At 44.3% G+C, this 8,703-nt stretch overlaps 1 pseudogene; it reads right to left on the bottom strand.

Moving 5' to 3' along the window:
- Positions 1–589: 589 nt before the first annotated feature.
- On the bottom strand, positions 590–4,218 carry LOC148197361 (uncharacterized; annotated as a pseudogene).
- Positions 4,219–8,703: the final 4,485 nt, after the last annotated feature.

Raw genomic sequence — 8,703 nt, 5'->3', positions numbered from 1 at the left:
TTACCATCTTTCTTGGGTACCGGTACGATATTCGCCACCCATTGCGGGTATTTCGCCACAGCCAAAAATCCTGCATCAAATTGTTTCTGCACCTCTTCCTTGATTTTCAAAGACATCTCAGGCTTCATTCTCCTTAGTTTCTGTTTGACCGGGAGGCATTCCGGCTTAAGAGGGAGTTTATGCTGCACAATATCGGTATCCAAACCGGGCATATCATTGTACGACCAAGCAAACACGTCCTTAAATTCCTTCAATAGGACACGCAACCTTTCTCTTACTTCCTCTTTCATGGTTGTGCCGATCTTGACTTCTTTTATCTCGTCTTTCTCACCCAAGTTGAGTATTTCGACATCTTCCTGATAGGGTTTTATTTCTTTAGACTCTTGTTCCACTAACCTCATTAGTTCTGGAGAGGGTTCCGAACCATCTTCATAATCATCTTCCGTATCATCGACAGGGTGCTCCAGATTAGGGATATCGACATTGTTATTTTCAAAATATTCATTGTCATATCTGCATTATTTAAGTTTTTGAAAAAAAAGAATAAATAAACAGAAAACGATGGGGGAGGCTAAATGAGGATAAACACGATTCAAATATCACACTGAAAGCAAAATAAAAGCGTCAACCCGTAAGTCATGAATCCTAAAGCCCCGGGTAAAGCGATAGGATCAATTAATATATTACATTTCGTTCGAATTAAACATCACAGGTAAATCCACAGTCTTCCAATTGCTGAGCCGCGCATCTGGTGAGCAAGCCCACACGAAGTTCGAGCTTTCAGATCCATCTTCCTCTTCCAAGACCGCTATAAGGCTAGTGTTCACCCATCCAGCGCTGCGAAAGCTCTCCTTGATATCACAAATGTGAATCTTCCTCGTCCTCGGTTCCCGTCGTTCTATCCGAGCCAGACTACGCTCCCTCCTTTCCTCGATCAGCCTCTTCTTATCCCCCTTGCTGGGCTTGTACCCTAGGCCATACCTATTTTTGTTCTCGACCACCTCTAATGGGAATGTCTGCCCCTGTCCGTGCTTGCCTAAACCGCTCCCGTACTTATAGCCTTCTTTCAGCATGACCTTGGCCGCCATGATAGAGGCACATGACAGATATGGGTTTACTGGAAATGGTTCCACATAGGTATTTCCCACGATCTCCAATGATTGGAAAGCTGTCTCGAGAGCTTCCTCGGCTGCTTCTATATAACGGGCAGAGGATGGCCCACTCACAAGGAGATCCTCCTCTCCAGAAATTATCACTAGCTTATCTCCCATGACATATTTCAGTTTCTGGTGCAGTGTGGAAGGTACAAACTCCCGCAGAATGGATCCACGGGCGACCCAATAAACAACTATAGGCTGGGAGGATATCCATGACCTGGAAGGTTATTTGAAACACACATGGGCCAATCTGGACCGGCAACTCTATTTCGCCCATGACTTCCCTCTTGCTGCCGTCAAACGCCCTCACAATCATTGAGCTTGGCCTCATATGCATTCCGTCACAGGGTAGCTTCTCCAATGTTGACTTTGGCATGACGTTCAAAGAGGAGCCATTGTCCACCAAGACACGCGCTATGACGTGATCCAGACATTTCACAGAGACATGAAGAGCCTTGTTATGCCCCCTGCCTTCAATAGGTATCTCCTCATCGGTAAAGGTGAGGTAATTGTTAGCAACGATATTGCCAACAATGCCCTCAAACTTGTTCAGAGAAATACCTTGCTCCACATGGGCCTCACTAAGTATCTTCATTAACAACTTCCTGTGAGATGCAGAATGCATGAGCAGTTCTAGCAAGGAGATCCGGGCAGGCATGCGGTTTAGCTGTTCCACCACCTTGTACTCGCTCTGTTGTATGAACTTTAAAAACTCGCAAGCCTCTTCTTCGGATATCTCTCTCTTCTCTCCTTCGTCAGGGGTCTCTTTTTCTTGTACACCCTTCCCTTTCAAGAACTCCTTAGCTTTTGCGGTCATTGTTGCTTCCTTATTGTTGGCTCCCTCTCTTGTCAGCTCTGGTGGTGTAAAGATTCGACCACTTCTCGTCATCCCCCCGATGCCTGATATGTTTTCAATGGCCGGGTCAGCACCCTTTCCTTCTCCTAACGCAAATGCCCCATATCTCCAAGGGACAGCTTTCTCATTTTTGTAAGGAAAGGGGGATGGGACACAGATAACCACAGACGGTTTTTCTTCAGTCATCGGTGCAGGAGTGGTTCTACTGAAACGTATCACCAGCGGTTCCGGTAGAGTTACATCAGATTCCCCACCAGTTTGTGCAAACACTTCTTCCTCTTTATTCTCGCGGCATACTTGCATCAAACTTCTGTCAAGCAGGTCTTGCAGAATATCTTCTAATTCAACACACTCTTCAATAGAGTGCTCAGCATCTGGATGAAGTGCGCATGATGTACCCATATCATAATCACCTTTCACTAGGCCCACTTTTAACAACGCCTCGAAAATAAACCTCCTAGAACTCCGGATTTCACTCACATTCCTTATCAACTCTTGTTTTCCGGCCTCGATGGCATTCGTCGAGGTACTCCCATGCCCGGACAATGGGTTATCCTCGATGCTAGGCTTATCTTCTTGAAACTTTAGCCAACCAGAGTCGATTAGAGCCTGTATCTTATACTTGAAAGCCACACACCGCTCGGTTGAGTGACCAATGCCTCCTCCATGGTAACTACACTTGGCATCTGCATCATAACCCCTTGGGTATGGAGGTTGTACAGGCTTCATCGGGCAAATGGCAACCAAACCCTTTTTTACAAGTTGAGGCAACAACTCCGTGTAAGTCATAGGGATGGGGGTGAAATTAACAAATTGATTCTTTCTCGGGTTGGTGTTTTGACCCGCATTGATATTTGGACCCGCGTTTGCCCCGGCCCTCCACGCTTCAGTTGGGACTCGCGGTGGTTGATAATACCCTTGTTGTTGTTGTGGCCTAGTTTGATGATCGAACGAGGCGTTAGCTGCATAGGGGGGTTGGCCTAAGTATGGTCGATAACCATGAGTGGGAGCCTGACCTCTCCACGCAGGCATTATCGAGGCTGCATGCACCTCCCCTTCCTTCTTCTTTCCCGGATTGAAACCGGGTTTTTTGTAGTTTGTAGCTGCGGGCGGGCCATACACAATTTTCCCGTTTTTCAGCCCAATTTCTATCCTTTCGCCAATTATGATGACATCCGCGAAATTGACGGACACGTTCCCCACCATATGTTCATAAAACGGCGGCTGAAGAGTATTTACAAACATTGCCACCATCTCTCTGTCAAACAAAGGTGGCTCAACTTGCGCGGCCAATTCTCTCCACCGTTGGGCATATTCCTTGAAAGTTTCATTGTCTCTCTTCCCCATATTTTGCAACTGCAGACGGTCCGGTGCAACATGCGTGTTGTATACGTATTGTTTCACAAAAGCGTCAGCTAGATCCGCCCAACAACGAATTCTAGAGGGCTCTAAATGGGTATACCAGTTTAGCGCCACCCCAGCCAAACTGTCTTGGAAAACGTGGATGAGTAGCGGGTCATCGTAGGCGTACGCAGCCATCTTTCTACAATACATGGTCAGATGGCTTTTAGGGCATGTACTACCCTTGTACTTCTCAAACTCCGGCGCCTTGAACTTATGCGGTATTTTCACACCAGGGGCCAAGCTTAGTCTTGCAACATCTCCAAAGCCGTAGCTTTCCACCCCTTCAATGGCCCTCAATCTTTCCTCAAGAATCTCCAGCCTGCCTTTAGCTCCTTCAAGGTCACTGATTCTCCCATGCACTGCGGTTTGCGATGCGGCCCTAGCTGAAGATTCATGATTAGCGACCACGTACGGCATTGCAGTTACTCGTGTCCCTTCAACTGTGTTTGTTTCGTTCCCTTGTGCACTCACCATGGGAGCTGACACGGAGACGGGTCCCTGAGTGCCGATTGGCGGTACATTGACAGTTGTGGGAAAGGAGAAAGATGCATGCTCTGTTTCTAAGTATTCTCCTACGGGAGGAGTGTAACCTGGGGGTAACCCATATGGCGGGAAAGGTATCGATTGGCTGGCGGTGTTCAACAACGGGGGATAAAAATGGGCATTTCCTCCGATCTGTGCGGACGAAGACTCTGCAGTAGTCTTCAAGGATTCAAGGGCAGCCAAGATCTGGCCAACCTGGTCTTTCAACTGGCTAACTTCGGCTTTAATGGATTCTTGCGACTCCTCCCAGCTTTCCATTATCCTTGAATTGGCTCGAGTCCTGTAGGGATGTCGCGGAAAATTGGCCGTTGTTTTCCTCACTTGTACTGTTTTATTATTTGATTAACTTTAAATTAGATGAGAACGAAATAAAGAAAACATGATGCATGTTGGTAACAGGTGGAAATCACAAGACCACGATGACATTACTGATGGAAATCAATACAAGTTGATACCAGACAAACCTTCCATATCTTTCATTAAAATACTCAGTTCAATACATCGCATAAAGAAAACGAGACACAAGGATCTCAAAATACATCACGCTCGAGCTCGAGCGATAAAGGATTTCATCTCGCCTACCAACCATTTACAATGATTAACAAAAAGTTTTATCTCTTCCGGCGGGCTATAAAAATGAATACTCGCTTCGGCGTCCAACACCATCTTGGGGATGTCTTCAATTGCTTCGTTTGCCAAGGCCGCCAATTGGGAGAAACTTTCCTTCCAATGTCTCACAACCACTTCTTGCTCGGCGATGTGATCCTCCATTCGCTTTACCAAAGCCTGATGCCTTTCTTCGAACTCCGTCGACCTCCACCTTTCCTCCTGCTCCTCAATGTACTCCTCCATTTGTTTTATCATGGTTCGATGCTCTTCTTCTGCTTCTGCTAGCTTCCAACGCTCCTGGCTCATATCTGACTCAAAAGACACGGCCATTTCTTTCATCTCGTGCCCCGCTTTTTCTACCTGAACCTGCGCTTCTCTTAGTCTTTTCAGGGCCTCTCGCTTATCTCTTTTGGCTTCTTCGTAGAGGTGCTTCCACTGTTTTCCCTCTTCTAACGCCGCATTCTTCTCCTTCATTCTCATGGCGAGCTCCTTGCTTGCAGCTGCAAGATCTTGTTTCAGTCGGAATGTATAATCTCTTTCGGCTTTCTGACTTCTGACAATTTCTTCATAGGCCTGTGCTTTTTCTTCTTTATCATTCCTCATATCAACGAAATCGTTGCGCGCAGCTTGTAATTCCTTTCTCAACCTAGCATTCTTCTCCCTCAGTTTTTCCATCTCTATTTTCAACCCCTTCACCTCTTCGCTCTCTAGGTCTTGGCAGGACCCTTCATCAACTGGCTGATCGCTGATTGGCTTGAAAGGCAGTTTGACTTCCTTTACCCTTTCCAGGATCCAGGTATGATAACTAACTTTGTCGTCCACCACTCCCAACCTTAAATCCTTTTCAGCTCGCATAATGTTTTCCCAAGCACTTCTAACTTTCCTCAACGTTTCGGTGAGGTGCCCATCCTCATAATAGACGAACAATGTCGTAAGGTAGTCCGGTGAAGGTGCCCCTTTCATGGGATTTCCGAATTGCCTTTGAACCAAGACAGGGTTATAATTGATGCAATATCGGGTACCTATGAGGGGTACATTGGGAAAGTTGCCACAATGATGGATGGAGGGCTTAATCCCAAGCCAAGGAAGACGCCATTTTACTTTTCCACCATTCAAGCCAGCAAAGAATTGGGCCCACTCGTTTCCTCCTTTGTCCTTGGGCCCTTGGTGTGAAGGATCTCCCGATAGACACCTGACACTAACCGCCCCCTTACATACGCGCGCAGTCATCCACTCATACAGTGCCGGCAAACAACAAAGAATTTTCTTCCCCTTTCTTTCATGGCAAAAACTCAAGGTCCCATAAACATCTGCGAGGACTGCTGTCACAGGGTTTTCTGATCTCGTCTTTCTTGCCACGAAGACATCTATCGCGGCATAATCCACAAAGTCCTCTACTTTGGGAAACAACATGACGCCATACACGGTAAGGGCTAACACGTCCATAAAAGTCTCCCACTCTTCCCCATCAGCTAGATGGTGCAAGTGCTGTTCCAAATATCCTTGCGTCAGTCCGCGCACTTGATTCCTAGTCACCAACCTGTCTTCAAGTTCCTCGGGATGTACCTTCATTATGGCGGCGATGGTAGGGATGGAGGCGTGATGCTCCAAGTGTTGATACGGAGTGGTACCCTCTAGCGGCAATCCCAGGATGTGCTCAAACTCCTCTATAGTTGGCGCCAGCTGAAAATCCTGAAAGGTGAAGCATCTTAGCGGAGAGTCGTAATACTGTGCCAGGGCTGTGATAGCAGGCAACTGTACTTCTACCTCCATTAAATCCAACAGATTCCCATACTTCTTCTTGAAGTTTTCTCTCTTTATGGTCTTTAACCTTTTGCCTAAGTCTATCAACCCTGTCAAGTTCCCACTATGAGTCCTCAGGCGAGATTTTTTTCTTAACACGGCAGAGTCGGTCTGTTGTGTAGCACCAGATCTTGCATCAACTTCCATCTTGTACGAGATCAAGCGAATGCCTGTGATTTCCCCCTAAAACCAGCATGTTACCAAATGACGAATGAACATGATGCATGAAAATACAGTGAAGTAAAACAACATGGCTAACAAAAATGTATGCATGGTATGAGAATGCAAAGTCATTATTTTCAAAAAAAGAACAAACAGAGTGAGGGTTAGAGGAATGCACATTTCTCCCTTTGTGCCCTAATAAAGGTTCAGCGCTTCAGATTGAAAGTCAAGTACGTGCAACCTCACAAGGATGGCTCTCTGAACCTAAAGGTCGATGGTCACTAGAGCTATGGCCCTTTTCATTGCTTCTCCACAACAGTCAGAGTAATCAACTAGATGTGGAGACACAAATGAAGAGAACAGACTCTAGCTGGAGTTCTCACAATAGCCAGACAGGAAGTACATCCCAGAATGACACCGCTACACAACTCCTCTATTGCTAAGTTACGCTCAGACCCGGGTATAGGGCCCCACTCATGATATGCACAAAGTGTGTGTGTGAAGGGAGAATGCAATGCATACCCAAACCCTCACCTGCAAAACAACCAGAAAAATTCCCAGGCATATATAAACATGTTTTCTACCCTAGGGTTCAGCATACAACAATTTTTTTCACAGAACAAGCAAAACAACTCATATGCAATTATTATAAATATCAAACATAGATAAAGAAATGGGAAAGGAAAACATAAAGAAAAACCACATCAAATTCGCATATCTAATTAAATGGCTTGACTCTCTAAAAGTCCCCAGTGGAGTCGCCATCTGTCGCAACCGGAATCGCGACGGGACGACGATCCAAAAAAGGAAACGGGTTTTGAAAAGAGATTTGGAGTCGCCACCATAGTTTATTCTGGAAAACTACGGAAAAACCATAAAAATGATAAGGCATGGTCTACAAGAACCAGATTCTAGGCTCGGGAGTCGGTTACGTGTAGGGAAGGTATTAGCACCCTACAACGCCTGCCCTAAGGCAGTACCTTTAACTAAATACGCGAATATGATGTGCTTTTCAAAATGTTTAACTATCCCCTAAAATACAACTCTAAAGAAGCAAAATATATTTTTTAGTTTTTTGGGCCCGACAAGGATTGACCTTGCTCCTACGTATTCTCATTCAGAATGAGAAATCAGGGTTACGTAGTTCTTTTGGAGATTGGAAAGCTTGTTTGAGAAATTGTTTAGAAAATTTGTTTGGAAAATGATTACGGATAAATTTGGATTTTTGGGAAAATGAACCTGACAAGGTCTAGCCTTGCTCCTACGTATCTCCACTTTTGATGGAGAATCAAGGATCACGTAGTTCTGGCTAGAAATTGTCTGTTGCTTTGAAATTGTTGATGTTTTTAGTTTTTGAAAATTTTATATTTTTTGATATTTTTATAAAATAAACGGAAAAGGTATTTAGCACAAGGACGATGCGTGCGATCACACGTGTGCTCAACCTTTAAAATATTTTTTGTAATTTTATTTAAGAAAGAAGAAAAGGTTTTTAGCACAAGGACGACGCGAGCGGTCACACGTGTGCTTAAACCCTTAAAATATTTTTTGTAATTTTTTATAAGGAAGAAGAAAAGGTTTTTAGCACAAGGACGACGCGAGCGGTCACACGTGTGCTTAAACCCTTAGAATATTTTTTGTAATTTTTTATAAGGAAGAAGAAAAGGTTTTTAGCACAAGGACGACGCGAGCGGTCACACGTGTGCTTAAACCCTTAAAATATTTTTTTGTTATAATTTTAAAATATTTATAATTTTAATATATTTTTTTTTTTTGTAATTTTTATGGAGAACGAAACAAACAAGTCTAATAGATATAAATAAAACAAAAGGGGTAGGGGGCTACCATACAAAAGGGGTTATATATAATAAAACCTAATAGTCAAACAAATAATAAAAGCAATAAAATACAAGCAAAACAAAAATAAAAGCATAAAAATAAAATAGGGGCCATCCTGATAAGAATAGAGGTGCAAAGATAAAAACCAGAGGTGCGTGCGGGGTAAAAACGGGGCTCCTTTAGTTCGGGCCAAAATCCTTTTTTCTAACTTTTGTATCTGCCAGGGGTGCAAGAACGAAGATGGAGGTGCATCCTGAAATAGTGTGCTTAGGTCCAATTCCTTTTTTTTTATTATTCTGTTTGCACATAATGGGTTTAAGCCCAAACGAA

The sequence above is a fragment of the Vigna umbellata genome, chromosome 6, assembly GCF_029865625.1.
Source record: "Vigna umbellata cultivar VRB3 chromosome 6, Vumbellata_1.0, whole genome shotgun sequence".
Lineage (NCBI taxonomy): Eukaryota > Viridiplantae > Streptophyta > Magnoliopsida > Fabales > Fabaceae > Vigna > Vigna umbellata.
This window is presented reverse-complemented; position numbering and strand designations above follow the sequence as displayed.